The sequence below is a fragment of the Podarcis filfolensis genome (assembly GCF_964270895.1).
Source record: "Podarcis filfolensis genome assembly, chromosome: 15".
Lineage (NCBI taxonomy): Eukaryota > Metazoa > Chordata > Lepidosauria > Squamata > Lacertidae > Podarcis > Podarcis filfolensis.
In genome coordinates this window covers 33652991-33667724 of record NC_139618.1, presented here as the reverse complement: position 1 = coordinate 33667724, position 14734 = coordinate 33652991, and the positions used below count along the sequence as shown (strand labels likewise).

The following is a 14734-nucleotide window of genomic DNA, read 5'->3' as shown; positions in this document are numbered from 1 at the left end:
GGATAATGTCCCTATTTTCACCTGAGTAAAGATGGAGGGTTTGGGAATAAGAACGCTCACTTTATGCTAATTATTATATGCACTAATTTGCACAGTCGCATGCACGCTCAGATTGGAGGCCCACGTTGCTCTGTACCAGGGTCTCCAGGTGTTTCTGGACAACAACTCCTATCATCCCTGACCATTGGCCCAGCAACATGTGGACCACCACAGGTTCTCCACTCCAGTCTGGAATTCACCAGCCCAACATGCCCTAGCCTTGATCAGAAAGACCAGGACGCATCTGTCATTAGCTGGAAAGTAAAAGCCAGGAGGAGAACAGAAGCAACATTCACGACAGAAACAGACCAATCTTGGCTTTATCCCTTTAGCTCATAATGCAGAAAAATCTAAAGTACAGCTGGCAACTAGCCGAGCCCAGCTCTCATAACTGATGATTGTTCACGTTTAGCCAAAAGTGACCTCTAGAGATCCTTACCCAGAACTTTAATTCATCTGCAGGAATGGCAGCACTGAGAGAAACGAGTCTCATACCCATTTTGTGTTTAGTTCCTGTTGATTAACGGCATGACTTCATACAACAGTGAGGGGGGAAGTAAAAAATGCCCAGTTGGAATATTAGCTGCTGAATCACTCCAAAAGAAAATACAGCTGAGAGGGCTGGCTGCAGATGCCTGTGAACGGCATCTATTTGTAATGCATGCCACTCCAAGTGGTACAATTATTGATATCGGTAGGTTTCATTCATTCCCCTTCTCATTTGTGTCTACATCCAAACACACCGAGGGCAGGATTCCAGGCAGTGGTGGAGCATATGCCTGCACTGCCCAAGGCGGGCACGCTCCTGAGGGGCACGGGGCACAGAGGGTGCCCTCCCAGGCGCGGGATAGCCGATCAAGTGCATGGTGCGACAAGCGCCCCTTGCAGCCAAGGGCAGAGAGAGCCGCCCACAGGGTGGAGCGAGCTACCGATGGCAGACATTCAGTGTGCCGCTGACCCACAACTGTCAAATGTCACCCCCCTCAGTGAAGATACCCGGGGAGGGCCGCCCCCCTCTGATTCCAGGGCTTCACTCAGCAGGGTGAACAGGACAACTCTCAAATGCAACAGAGCTGCCTTTACCACCTTTACGGACATTAAAATCTTAAGGGGCTCCCCAGAGTCTGTAATTACCTAACTGCATTACTGCATAGGCTGCCTCTGCCTGAAAAAGTTAGGCAGGTGGCAACTACAGAAAAGGGCCTTTTTGGTGGTGGTGACCCACATATGGAAGACTCTCCTTGGAGAGGTTCATCTGCACCTTTCTCTGCTAAGTTTTAGGTGCCAAGTTAAGGGCCTTTTTTAGTGAAGCAATATAAGAAGAAGAAGAAGAGTTTGGATTTGATATCTCGCTTTATCACTACCCTAAGGAGTCTCAAAGCGGCTAACATTCTCCTTTTCCTTCCTCCCCCACAACAAACACTCTGTGAGGTGAGTGAGGCTGAAAGACTTCAGAGAAGTGTGACTGGCCCAAGGTCACCCAGCAGCTGCATGTGGAGGAGCAGAGACGCGAACCCGGTTCCCCAGATTACGAGTCTATTGCTCTTAACCACTACACCACACTGGCTCTCATCAATACTGATGTTCAATACTCAGAATCTATTTCCAGATTCTTACTGGTTCTGATATTTTATTATGATTATTTTATTAACTTCTTGTTGCTGCTTTTTTATTTTTTTCTGTTCCTTCCCCTATTTGATTTGATTAGATAAAGTATTTGATGGTACATTGTTAAGTATATGTAGTGTTTTTTAATTGATATTTTCCCATTGTGAGCCACTGAATGTGTCAGGCTCCATCCAAATAATTGTGTGTTGGGTTTGCTTAAACCTTTGTCCAAATGAACAGAAGTTGGGTTTGGGGTCTGTGGGAGGGAGGATCATGATTCCTCCCTTCATACATTCAGTGTGAACAAATGCATTGTGTAAAACAATCTGGAAGCTAACTTGAATCAAGGCTTCAGGAAGAAGGAGGAGTCGACGGTGGTGGTAGAAGAGAAGGTCCTACCCAAACACTGAGGAAATTACTCCTAAATCTCATTTGGGGAGGTATTGTAGAACACAATGGACATCCCTGATTCAAACTCTGACTCTCCAATGAAAAGACTTGGGTATCAGGCAATAGGAAAGACTTCTGTCTGAGACTTTGAACAGTCACTGCTAGTAAGAGTAGGCTGGGGTGTGGAACCTGTGGCCCTCTGAGGTTGTTGGACTATAACACCCATTATCCCTGACCCTGACCATTGGCCAAGCTTGGTGGGACTGATAGGAACTGCTCCAGCAACTTCTGGAGGACTACAGGCTCTCCATCCCTGGAATAGAAAATACTGGCCTTATAGACCAGTGTTTCCCAACCTTGTGCCTCCAGCTGTTTTTGAACTACAACTCCCATCATCCCTGACTAGCAAGACCAGTGGCAAGGGATGATGGGAATTGTAGTCCAAAAACAGCTGGAGGCACAAGGTTGGGAAACACTGTTATAGACTAATAGCCTAACCTAGTTTGCATTTTGTGCAATGAACTCCTATATGCAACAGAAAGTCCCAATGTGCTCAGTGCAATTTACTCCCATGTAAGAGTGTGTGTGGGACGCGGGTGGTGCTGTGGGTTAAACCACAGAGCCTAGGACTTGCCAATAAGAAGATCGGCTGTTCGAATCCCCGTGACGGGGTGAGCTCCCATTGCTCAGTCCCTGCTCCTGCCAACCTAGCAGTTCGAAAGCACACCAAAAGTGCAAGCAGATAAATAGGTACCACTCTGGCAGGAAGGTAAACGGCGTTTCCGTGCGCTGCTCTGGTTTGCCAGAAGTGGCTTAGTCATGCTGGCCACATGACCCGGAAGCTGTACGCCGGTTCCCTTGGCCAATAAAGCGAGATGAGTGCTGCAACCTCAGAGTCGGCCACGACTGGACCTAATGGTCAGGGGTCCCTTTACCTTTACCTTTAAGTGTGTGTGTGTGTGTGTGTGTGTGTGCGCGCACACACACACACACACACACACATCCACCAATGCTCACAGAACTGGAGACCAGAAAACTAAACAGAGGCAGAGATGCACAACTCTGTGGGTCTCTCTATAGCAGGTGTGAGAATCCTTTGGCCCACCAGATATTCAGATGTTACTGAACTACAACTCCCACCAGCCCCAGCAATGACCAGGGATGATGGGAGTTGTAGTTCAGCAACAGCTGGAGAGCCAAAGGTTCCTCGCCCCTGCCAAGTAGGGTGAGCAGGTGAAAAGGAGAGCAGGGCTCCAGCTCCTATAACAGTTGTGTAGGGCAAAACCCTGTTCTCTTTTTACCTGGTCACCCTACCCACAAAAGACAGTGAAAAGCAAGGGGCTGCCTCATTCAGCTGCATCAAACACTGCAATAAGAGCAAGAGAAGCAGCCCACACTTCTCCCTGCATTCTTATGGTGGGGAGAGGTTAGCGGGTGATTTAGAAGGTCACTTCCTTGCTGGGTCTCAAGATGCAGAAACAAAAGCCCAAGGGAGCACATACAAAAGTTGATGGTGTTGGGGAGGGAAATGCCATGCGCCCCATGCCACGCACCCCCATTGGAAGGAACTACCACCCCCTACTATGAAAAGCAAAGGCTCTACCGTATCTGCATGCCCATATCCTTCCCTTCCTTGTTCATAAAATCCGCATAAAGTATTGAACAGCTGAAACGCCAATTTAATTCTGCACCATAGTATCTCTCCATTCACGCTTCCTACTTAATCCTTTTCATCTAGCTGCTCGTAACTTCTTGATCTTCAAATCAATTCCGTAAATAGCGGCTGAATATTTCATTATTTCCTTGCCTGGGTTTCCTGCATTTTGATGGCGAAATTCACCACCTTCTGTAGCGCTTGCATAACGCTACCTGGTTCAGCTCCTTCATACAATTTAAGATGGACTCACAACCGATTCCAATTGATTCATCATCTTCTGGGCCTGCTCTTATTCATTTCTTTCGGCACTTGGCTGCCTAGCATACCAAAAAAAAAATGCCACTATTTTGTTTTGTTTTGTTTAGGGTTTTCACGAGAACTACCACCTAGTGACCTTCCTGCCTGAGCAAGGATTTGCAACCTTATTCAAACCACTCAGTTCAGTACACTGGACCCAATCCCTTGAGGTCTTTTCCAAATGGGTGGTCTAGAGGTATCTGAAACAGAAGCTTTGGGTGGGAGAAAGAGAAGGTACTGTAACATGTCTGAAGGATAACAATTACAAATCAGCCACTTTCTCCCTTCCAAAGGAACTAATCGCAAACCAATCTTTAAGAATAGATTGCTCCAGGGATGTCTCTATAACATAAACACTGGGATTTTTTATTTTTTTTTCATTTGAACACCACAGCAACAGGCAAGGAGATCTTTAGCAGACAAAGTTAATGTACCTTGAACACCAGCATTAAACAACGTTGTTTTTATCTGTAAGTGGAAGCAGAATTTTAAAGTTTACAAGGTTTCTAAAGTTCATAGATAGGGTAGTGTGCTCCAAAATAAACAGGGGGGGGGGGAGGTAAAAGGCATTCACTTTGAATATTATATTAAGGCCATGGAAATATTCAGTGATGGTTCTGCGGCCAGACATTGATGGAAAAGTTGCTGTGTGTCTACCATGAGGAACTGTGAGACAGGAAGTGAGTGGTTATAACAAAGGATGGGGATTTTGTGATCCTCCAGATGTTGGACTACAATTCCCATCATCCTTGACCATTGGTCATGCTAAGACTGATGGGAGTTGTAGTCCAAGAACAGTTGGAGGGCCACAGGCTCGCCACCCCTGGATTATTAAGGAGAAATTAGGGTCCTCAAAAAATAATAATATGGAGTTTATTTTCCATAGGAATGGTGGCACAATTTGAGAGAACCGAACTGGCACAAAAACAATGGCCCAATGGTAGAGCATCTGCTTTGAACACAGAAGGTTCCAGGTTCAATCCATAGCATCTCCAGGTAGGGCTGGGAGAGACTCTAGCCTGAAACCCTGGAGAGCTGCTGCCAGCCAGTGTAGACAATACAGATCTAGATGGACCAATGGTCTGACTCAGAATTTATTTGATCCTATCTATCTACCTCAGGCTATGCTCTATCTTTGTCACCAAACTCTGAGTATAAATTGCACACTGTATTAATTGATATTGTTTTTAACATTAGTGACCATGTGATGATTTTAGCTTATGAATTTTATTGTTTAATGTTTTTATTTGTACATTGGGGTACTTTTATAGCTTTGTTTAGAGTACGTAGTGTCTTAATAACATAAATGTTTTAAGTCTTTTTTTATCAATTCAGTATATTTTCTTTTAATTGTCAAATAATTCTGTGTACATTGCGGCAACCTTTGGCTATGTGCAATAAAACTGACTGAGACTGAGACTGGTCCTGCTAGCTAAGGATCATGGGAGTTGTAGGCCAAAAATATCTGGAGGGCCGAGTTTGAGGAACCTTGGCCTAACCTATTCAACATGTTTTATGGGAAATAAATTCAAAGGGGCATCATGAATTGCACCCTGAGCTCCTTGGAGGAAGGGAGGGATTAAAAATAAAAATAGTAGCATAGAAGAGGGAATTTCAATCTTTTTACAGTTTGATTTACAGCCACCTCACCCTCAAGGCATTTTGTGTTAGTTAGGGTTGCCATATTTCAAACAGTGAGAATCTGGACAGAAAAGTTACTGAGCTTTTTTGAGCAAAGTTGTTGAGCTTTATTGGCAAAATAAAGTAAAGCTATTTCTTATTTATTTTTTGGGAAATCGGCAAAAAAAAAACCAGCACCGCCAACATGGGCTGCCATACATCTAGATTTCTCTGGACATTTTTCGTGATTTTCACCCAGACACTGCCGCTGGCTACCGTGTTCGGGATATTCTGGAAGTATGGCAACCCTTGGTTTCTGTGCACTCTCTCCTCATAGGATCTCTGTCTCCAACTGTACCCTCAATGGCTACCCTTTGCCATTCTGTCATATATGAACTCACTGGCTGTACCCAGATTTTTTACCATCTGCACAATGGTACTGGGCCCCTGATCCTTTGTTATCCTGTGATATTTGTTGAGAGCTTTGTTTTTCTGATTGCTTCTGCTCAGCGCTGTTTTACTAGAAAAAGAGGTGCCAGAACTCAACTCTTTCTCTTAGAATGGTAATGGCACCTACCCGAGAGGTGCTGGAACTCATCTGAGAGATTCCTGAATCCACCTAAAAGGTGCCGGAACTGAGTTCTGGCGAGATCCCCCTGAAAAAAAGTGCTGCTTCTGTGTATAGTTACCCTATCTGTACATAACATTATGGACGCGGGTGGCGCTCTGGTCTAAACCACTGAGGCTCTTGGACTTGCTGATCAGAAGGTCTGTGGTTCAAATCCCCGTGACGGGGTGAGCTCCCTTTGCTCTGTCCCAGCTCCTGCCATCTAGCATTTCTAAAGCACACTGGTGCAAGTAGATAAATAGGTACTGCTGTGACAGGAAGGTAAACGGCATTTCCGTGCGCTCTGGCTTCTGTCATGGTATCCCATTGTGCCAGAAGTGGTTAGGTCCTGCTGGCCACATGACCCGGAAAGCTGTCTGTGGACAAACGCTGGCTCTCTCGGCCTGAAGCGAGACGAGCGCCATACTGGACTTTTGACTGGACTTAACCATCCAGGGGTCCTTTACCTTTTTACCTATCATTATATCTCTAATCAAAGGACAGGGTCCCCAACTTTTTGAGGGGCCAGCCTGAAACATTCTGAATTTTGAAAAGTGCAGTGGGCACCAGTCACAAAATGGCTGCTATGTGGGTGTGGCATAACACAAAATGGCTGCTATGGGGGATGTAATGTGATAAAAAAATGTCTGTCCCATCTAAATGAGCAGGAAAAGAGACAGGACCACAAAATGGCATGCTGCTCTGCAATCTATGGGGAAAGGATACTTACATCAGTCACCTCACTGAAGATCATCTCTGACTAATGTATATTCAGAGTACACTCATTAAAATTAGTGGACCTAAGTGAGCCATGTCTACTGTTTTCAATGAGTCTCCTCAGAGTAGGGCTAGCATTGGCTATAACCCTCAGCTCCATGATCAAAAAAAAGGAGGATACAACTGGAAGTAATGAAAAGCAATAACGTATCATATATTTTCTCTGGTACTTAAGAGTGAAAAAGATACTGGTCTAATAGATGCTTTTGAAAGTAAATACAGTACTCATCTCACTAGAAAGAAGGACAGCACGAACCTGCTATTTCCCCAGGACTTGTAACCATCTAAATGCAGTTAGCAATGAAGAGCTATTTATGAGGTGCAAAAAAGGTTCTGTAGATTCTGACAAAAGATCATTTGCACAGATCCTTGGACTTCCTGGTAACTCTTTTGAAGTTATAACTCAGACTCGAAATTTGAATGAGATACCTGGTGTACCATGAACAAATGAGTCCACTGAGTTTTTTTTTTGGGCGGGAACCTAGCAAAACTGTTTTCCCTTCCACATCACCATTTATTTATTTTTTTAAAAAAACCCGAACTCTTAGAAACAACAGACACCCTGTTCACAGCTACTTAAACAGCCTTTCCGAATTGTGCAGAGGAATTAGAAGTGACAACATCCAACTCTTTTGCTAGTTTGCAGCTCTCACTAAGAAAAATGTCACTTTAAAAAATGGACTCTCTCTCTCTTTTTTTTAAGGGCATCTAATTGGAATGTATTCCTATAAGCAGAAATCTATGTATCAAGAGCCTAAATGGCAAGACAATATAAAGTGGGCAGGGAATCGTTGAAATCCTGTCTCTAGCCTTGTGACAGACACCTAAGGAAACAGTGTACAGAGTTTTCCAAATGAGCACTTCAATTTAAGCACAAACTGTCAGCCATATAGTGATTCTTATCCAAGTCACAGTGACATGCAGTTGGAATGCCTCTGAAATCCATGCCATGGGGAAACTGGAATAAATGAGATTGAATCCTAAGATTCTCCTCTTACTTTTGCTGGAATTGCTGCAGCATTCTTAAGGGTAACTCATTATGGCTCTGGTGATCAACAACCAGTTTTTCCACGTACAACACTTAGGCTTGTATGTAGCATTCAGGTCATAAGCTTGAACGTTTAATACATTTTATCCTACATTTCTGCCATGGGGATCAAGCCAGTGAACAGCAGATGTAACTGCAAGCATCATACTCTCCAGATGTTATTGGATTCCAGTTTTCATCAGCCCTCTCCTATTGCAAATTGCCCCCAAAGAACTCTATTTAGGGGCTGTGCATATGCTCAGAGCATAATATCACATCATTTTGCCCTGGTTGTACATGACTACTCTCTAAATAAAAAAGAAGTAATTCCCGGGAAACTAAGAAAGGTGATTATGAACAAAATTGGACCCGAATTCCCAAATAATGTAAATTAAATGGACATAGAATTGGTAATATTAATTTGTGGAATTAATATGAACAATTGCAAATAGACAAAGGGTGAAACCACTAAACTCAAAACAAAACAAAACATAACCCATTGTGTTTTCATTGATTTGACGCCCATGGGTTGGGTGTTTGTGGTTAAATAAAAGCTTTGCTTTAAAAAAGTGAATAAAAACAGAGATATTAAGACAAGGTGAGCTTTGTTCACAGGATCAAAATACAGGTGGGCTGAATACAGGGAGTGAGATGGGAATAATGCAAAATATTTCCACTCTGTACTTCTGTAATACATGGAACCCATAAATGCATTAAGGATGCATTCATAAAAGTGCATTTATTTCATAAAATTTATATACTGCTTGGCTAAGAAAACAAAACCCTCAAAGTGGTTTATAAAAAGATAAAACAGTAAGACTGAGAAAAAAATCATAACCATGCTTTAAAAACATCCATCCATCCATCAATATTTATTTTATTCCCTCCCACCCACCCCGATGGATTCAGACTTTGTGAAAAGAAGTAGATGAAGGCTTGGAAGAGGACCTACAATATCTCGGTATGGGTCACAGGAGGTGAAAGGAAGAACAATGGTCTGCAGATCAAGGAAGAGGACAGGAAGATGGGTGGACCTTCAAGAAGAGAGGAGGAAGAATGCCTAGAACAGCCTTCTCCAACCTGGTACCCTCCAGATGCTTCAGTCTACAGCTCCCATCACCTCCAGCCAATAGGGACTCATAGGGATTGCCTCTGGAGGGTGGCGTGTTGGGGAAAGTTGGCCTAAAGACAGAAGGGAGAGTGGGGCTGAATTGTGCATTTTCACTGGAAATCGTGTGTGTTCTGCGAAGTAGTCTTCCAGCAGAGGGGGTGGGTGTTGAACGCTTTTGTATTTTTCTTAAAGCATCATGCTTTTTAAAAACTAATCAGTTAAATTGTTAAAAACCACAGGAAGAGATTTCTTCCTGGAGCCATAATACCCTTAGAGTGTCTTCAAATTACTTCTTTCAGTGGAGAAGGAGACCGATTTACATTTGAGTATTTTCCACCCTAACAGATCTCTTCTATTTTGTTTTTCCTAAGCCAACATTGGGGGGGGGACACCCATAAAGCGTACTGTGTGTGTGTGTTTGTGATGGGACAAACAGGACCTATAACATATTGCTGCATCCACACATTGCAATTCAGGTGTTGGGGGTTATCTTATTGCAGGGCCCCACTAAAAATAACTTTGAAAAGGCATCCTTTAAAATGGAAATACGCCCGTTCCCCATCAATTCCGTATGCAAAGTAGCTTTTTGTTGGTTGGTGGGACTTACGGAAATCAATCTGCTCCACTGTTGTGTATGTGAGACGATGGAAAATGCGGTGCTTTCTATGGAATCTTCTCCGGGAGCCGCTTGTCCTTTGAAACTCTCCCCTCTGCCCTTTCTCTGCCGGTTACACAAAAGCTGCTTCTTCCAGCCACAGCAGAGCCACCTGAGAGGAGACAGATAAAACCATCAGTTGTGAAGAAGGAGGCGCTTCCTTTAGGAGAAACAATTTCCAAAGACAACCACCCCGATAAGCAGCAGAAGCCAAAATCAGCCCGGATCTTCAGAAACAGCCATTGGCCATGGGATCCTACCTGATCTCAACTAACATCAGATATACATATATATAAAGACATGGTTTATCCATTTGTTTTCCTGAGATTAAACCACAGCAACCATGACTTATGCAAATAGGCTTCAGGGCACACAGCAGCGTTGCAAAAATGCCATATCCTCCCCGCTGTCCTTGTTGACCAAGAAAAGACCCTATTTTGCTTCCCCCTAAAAACCAAAAGCAAAACACGATCTCTATTCCCCACCCCCTTTGGGAATGCGTTATTAAAATTTTGATAGTGCAAGTTGCTAGAGGCGTCATTTTTTAAAATTTTTTTTTGCAGAATTCAGCTCTGCTGAATGTATCGTAAGAGTCCGATTTCATCTCTGATACTCGCCTGGTTGGTTTAGATAGGCACAATAAGCAAAAAAAAAAAAAGGAGTGTGTGTGAGGAAATGAATCATTGAAAAAGATATGCATTCAGGTTGCAGGTGACAATTTAGGTATAGACACACATTTAGAAATGACTACTATATTTTAAGGGATGTGGGTGGCGCTGTGGTCTAAACCACAGAGCCTAGGGCTTGCCGATCAGAAGGTCAGCGGTTCAAATCCCCACGACAGGGTGAGCTCCCATTGCTTAGTCGCTGCTCCTGCCAACCTAGCAGTTCAAAAGCACGTCAAGTGCAACTAGGTACTGCTCCGGCAGGAAGGTAAACGGCGTTTCCATGCACTGCTCTGGTTCGCCAGAAGCAGCTTAGTCATGCTGGCCACATGACCCAGAAGCTGTACGCCGGCTCCCTCGGCCAATAAAGCGAGATGAGCACCGCAACCCCAGAGTCGGCCACGACAGGACCTAATGGTCAGGGGTCCCTTTACCTTTACTATATTTTAAACAGACATGTTATAGGGAACCCTCAATTTGTGCGGGGGTTGTGTTCCAGGTCATTGTGTGCGACAGCAGTGCACATATGCCCACCTTGTTACGTCTATTTTCCGGCCAGTTCCAAGCCATTGTGATGTGTGTGTGCGTGGTTGTGCCGCAGTTGGATGCAGGGACATCTTGCCCATAGAGGCTAGTGGCGCGGGGAGCCAGGGCGCCAAGTTCTGGAGGGCGCCAGGGAAGAGGCGGAGGCTGGATGCAGCGCCTCCTGGCATCAGCTCGCCGCCCTTCCCCGCTTCTGCCATGCCACGCTGAAGCAGTGCTGCGCCTGGAGCCTTCATCTGCCATGGCCACTGTGGCACAAAGTGCCCAGCTGAGCCAGGAGGTACCGCGTCCAGCCTCCGCCTCTCCCCCGCCAGAGGAGCCACCCTCCAGCCACTGCCTGCCCCCTCCAGCCCCGTCGGCAGCGCCATCCTCCCTAAAAGAACGTCGACAAATCTGGGAAACAGGTGTTTGTGTGTGTGGAGGGAGCTTTGCACCACGGAGCCGGATATGCTTAAGACGGCCCTGGCTGGATGTGTGTAAATTGGTCGTAGCCTGTAATACATCTCACCTTTGCGGGGAAAACTGACCAGTGGACTCCCATGTCTGCTCAGTCTGCTGCCCAGAAACTAAGTGATGGGCATCTTCAAAGCCCCCTTCTGCTCTCCCTTCTTAGAGGTCTTTATCTTTATTTTTTTTTTTTTTTTAAATATTTTTTATTGCTTTTTTTCCAGAATCTGAATCCATCATCAATAACACAACAAAAGCAGTTTTACAGGAAAAAAAGAGATTAAACAAGAAAAAATTCATCTTTCAACATCTTTTTCCATCATCCACTGGACTTCCCCATCCCCTCCATCCCTGCATTCTTTATAATAAATGTAAACAGCAAATTAGTACCTTGTTTCCTGTGTTTTTGTATTTTCGTCTAGTTATTCACTCTGAAATTAAAACTTTCTCAATCATTAACTTTGTTTCTATCGTCTCCGAATTTCAATACTGAAGCCTATTTACCTCAAACCTTAGCAAATTTTTAACATTCATATATCTTATAATGTTTTTGTAAATAGTCCTTAAATTTTTTCCAGTCCTCTTCCACAGCCTCTTCTCCCAGGTCTCGGATTCTTAGAGGTCTTTATCTTTAAACCAGAAATGAACCAGGCAGCCCTTCAAATGAAGAACCCTTTCAAACAGGGGGGTGTTCTTTGACACCTAGCTGAGTATGGTCTATAGCAGAGGTCCCCAAACATTAATAATAATAATAATAATAATAATAATAATAATAATAATAATAATATATTATTTATACCCCACCCATTTGGCTGGGTTCCCAGTTGCCAGGGATTCAACCAGGGACTTCCTGCGTGCAAAGCATGTATTTTACAACCCTTCGCTACAAGTTTGCTATAGCAATCCGCAGAAACCTGAAACTTAATTGTCATTCCAACACCCTGAAAAGCAATTTTAGCTGTTATGTTTTGCATGTGTAGGATTGCCTGGAGAGAATATGCTCTCCCAGATCTTACTCGTATTTCTCCATGTCTTTCAGTTTTCTTGAACTTCAGTATTGTTTGATGGCTGTGGTCCAAAGAGCTACGGCAGCCAGGCATGCCCGAGTCTGAATTTTGCATTTGCATTTGTTTTCCTTGGATGTTTACACACTGGCTGTTTTCTCTGGAACCAACATCATTTCTTCACCCTGTTATTACAGGGAATCCAGATGATACTGCTGCCACAACATTGCATACCCCTGCTGTCCTCCAAGATTAAGTCTGCAGTGATTCCCCCCCCTCCCCCCAGTTTTCAACAGGGCCTCAACCAGCCTTTCTCCTGTAGAATGGCAGAGCACTACTTACGTACCTGGCCCTTGATGATTTAGATCTGCTTTTTTGCACATTTGCCCTTGTTTTTCTTAAGGCAGTTGTCTGTATTGGCAAAACCTAGTTGGTGTTTTGCAACTTTCTGACTAGCTGCAGGACCTTAGCCAGACCTAGCAGGGTAAACGCAGAAACCACGGAAGCAATTGGCGACTTGGCTGCAGACAGGATAGACGAAGCAGGAACCAGGAACTTGTAGTTAGGTGTTTATTATATAGAGTGGACTATTTACAGGAACAGAACACGGATCTTTTGCTAGCTCTCTCTGACACGACTCACAACTCCTACACTGACACACAGAACTCTGAACCTCTGAATACTGAACTAACACATTCCAGTTAGTAGGCCATCACTCCCTTGAAAGAGCTTGACCAATCAGGGAGCTGTCTGCATGTCTCTGTTATCACCAGGCAGACTTACTCCTTCAGATTGCCTTCTGGCTGTCTGCCAAACCTTAATTGACTCTGTGTGAGTAGCTGCACGTACATAGTTTCCCAACAGTCTGAACATGTGAATGCTCGAAGTGTGGATGTGGGCAGAGGCACCCACTCACACCCACATTCTCATGCTTGTCCTCCCTGCCTGGTCAGTCCCAACCTCCTCATGTTGCCCAGGGAAGATCTACATGGGGCTTTTTCTCACACTTGTCTGGATGCAAATAGAACCCTCCATACAATCCCCACAAGCAGGCTTTCCTCACGTTACATGGGGAAATCAGGCGCTGAGCAGGGACACACACCTGAAGACACTGGGTGCAGGGCTTGCATGCATGTCCCTTCCCTGTCCATTGCTATCAAAATGGCGGAGTCCAGAGATAAAGGAAGTCCTGACCACACTTTACTGAGAAATCTGAACAAACACAGTATATAATTTGAGGAGAAAGTAACAGATAGGTTTTGCCTTTCTTCAGATCTTGTCCACGGCAATAAGGCATGCAACCAAACATCCAGAGGAAAACTCCCTTCAAACTACACAGCCAATCAGAGCATGTGTTACCCCAGTGAACATCATGCCACCGAAAGGGAACCCTTTCAAAGAGGTTAAGATTTCACAGATCAGGTTTTCAAAAGAAGGAGAGGAGAAGAGATGAGACTCAGTGCCCTACTTGTTCCTTCCTAAATAACAACTGTGTAGTTATGGAAGCAAGCAAACTGAAACTGACAGTTCTAGGTTCTAGTCTCCGAATCAGCTGCTGTTCTTCAGCCATCACTTAAAAATATTTCAGCTTGTTAACTCTGACAGTCAAGAGACGTGCATCAGATTGTTCACAATATCAGACAAACACCCTTTTGACAAGGTACTGAAAAGCCCCAGACTCCTTTACTCAAACAAAGTACTGTGAGAAACACAAAAAGCAGTCTACAGAGTGAAAAGAGTGCAATTAAAATGGCTTTTAAAGAACTGATATCAAGGCGTTACTTGTTTAGCTCTATTGACTAACCAAAGTTTACTGTTAGAACTTGAAGCTTGCACACTTAGTTCAGGAGTGCTAGCAGGTTGAAAACCCAAACCTGTTCCTCTGTTCCACCCTGCTTGTATTTCAGCAGCCCCAAACAGCTACAAAGTTTTAACAGGGCAAAGGTACCGTATTTTTCGCTCGATAACACGCACCTGACCATAACACGCACATCGTTTTTAGAGGAGGAAAACAAGGGAAAAAACATTCTGAATGAAACAGTGGATGTATCATTTTTGTGCTTCATGCTGTGGCCACAGACATGTGATCTGATGGTGAATTTGGGGTGACCCAATGCAAAAATCCTGAGAATCCCTGTGGATCCATGCTTTGTAACCACGTTTTTGCACCATTGCAGCCCCAGGCAACAGTGGGTGTGTGATTTTGGGGGGGGGCAGGCTGTAGCCATGGACATGCTATGTGCTCTGATGGTGAATTTGGGGTGACCCAATGCAAAGATCCTGAGGA

The 14734-nt window shown here is 44.3% G+C and overlaps 1 protein-coding gene across 7 annotated transcripts in view; it reads right to left on the bottom strand.

The window, feature by feature from the left end:
* The window catches only part of PKNOX2 (PBX/knotted 1 homeobox 2), a 432656-nt gene that overhangs the window by 167514 nt on the left and 250408 nt on the right, over positions 1-14734 (bottom strand). For all 7 annotated transcript variants that reach the window (XM_083588791.1, XM_083588795.1, XM_083588792.1 and 4 more), the window contains one exon: positions 9741-9900. The gene's annotated coding sequence lies outside the window, so the exon portion shown is untranslated. The remainder of the gene's footprint in view (positions 1-9740; positions 9901-14734) is intronic.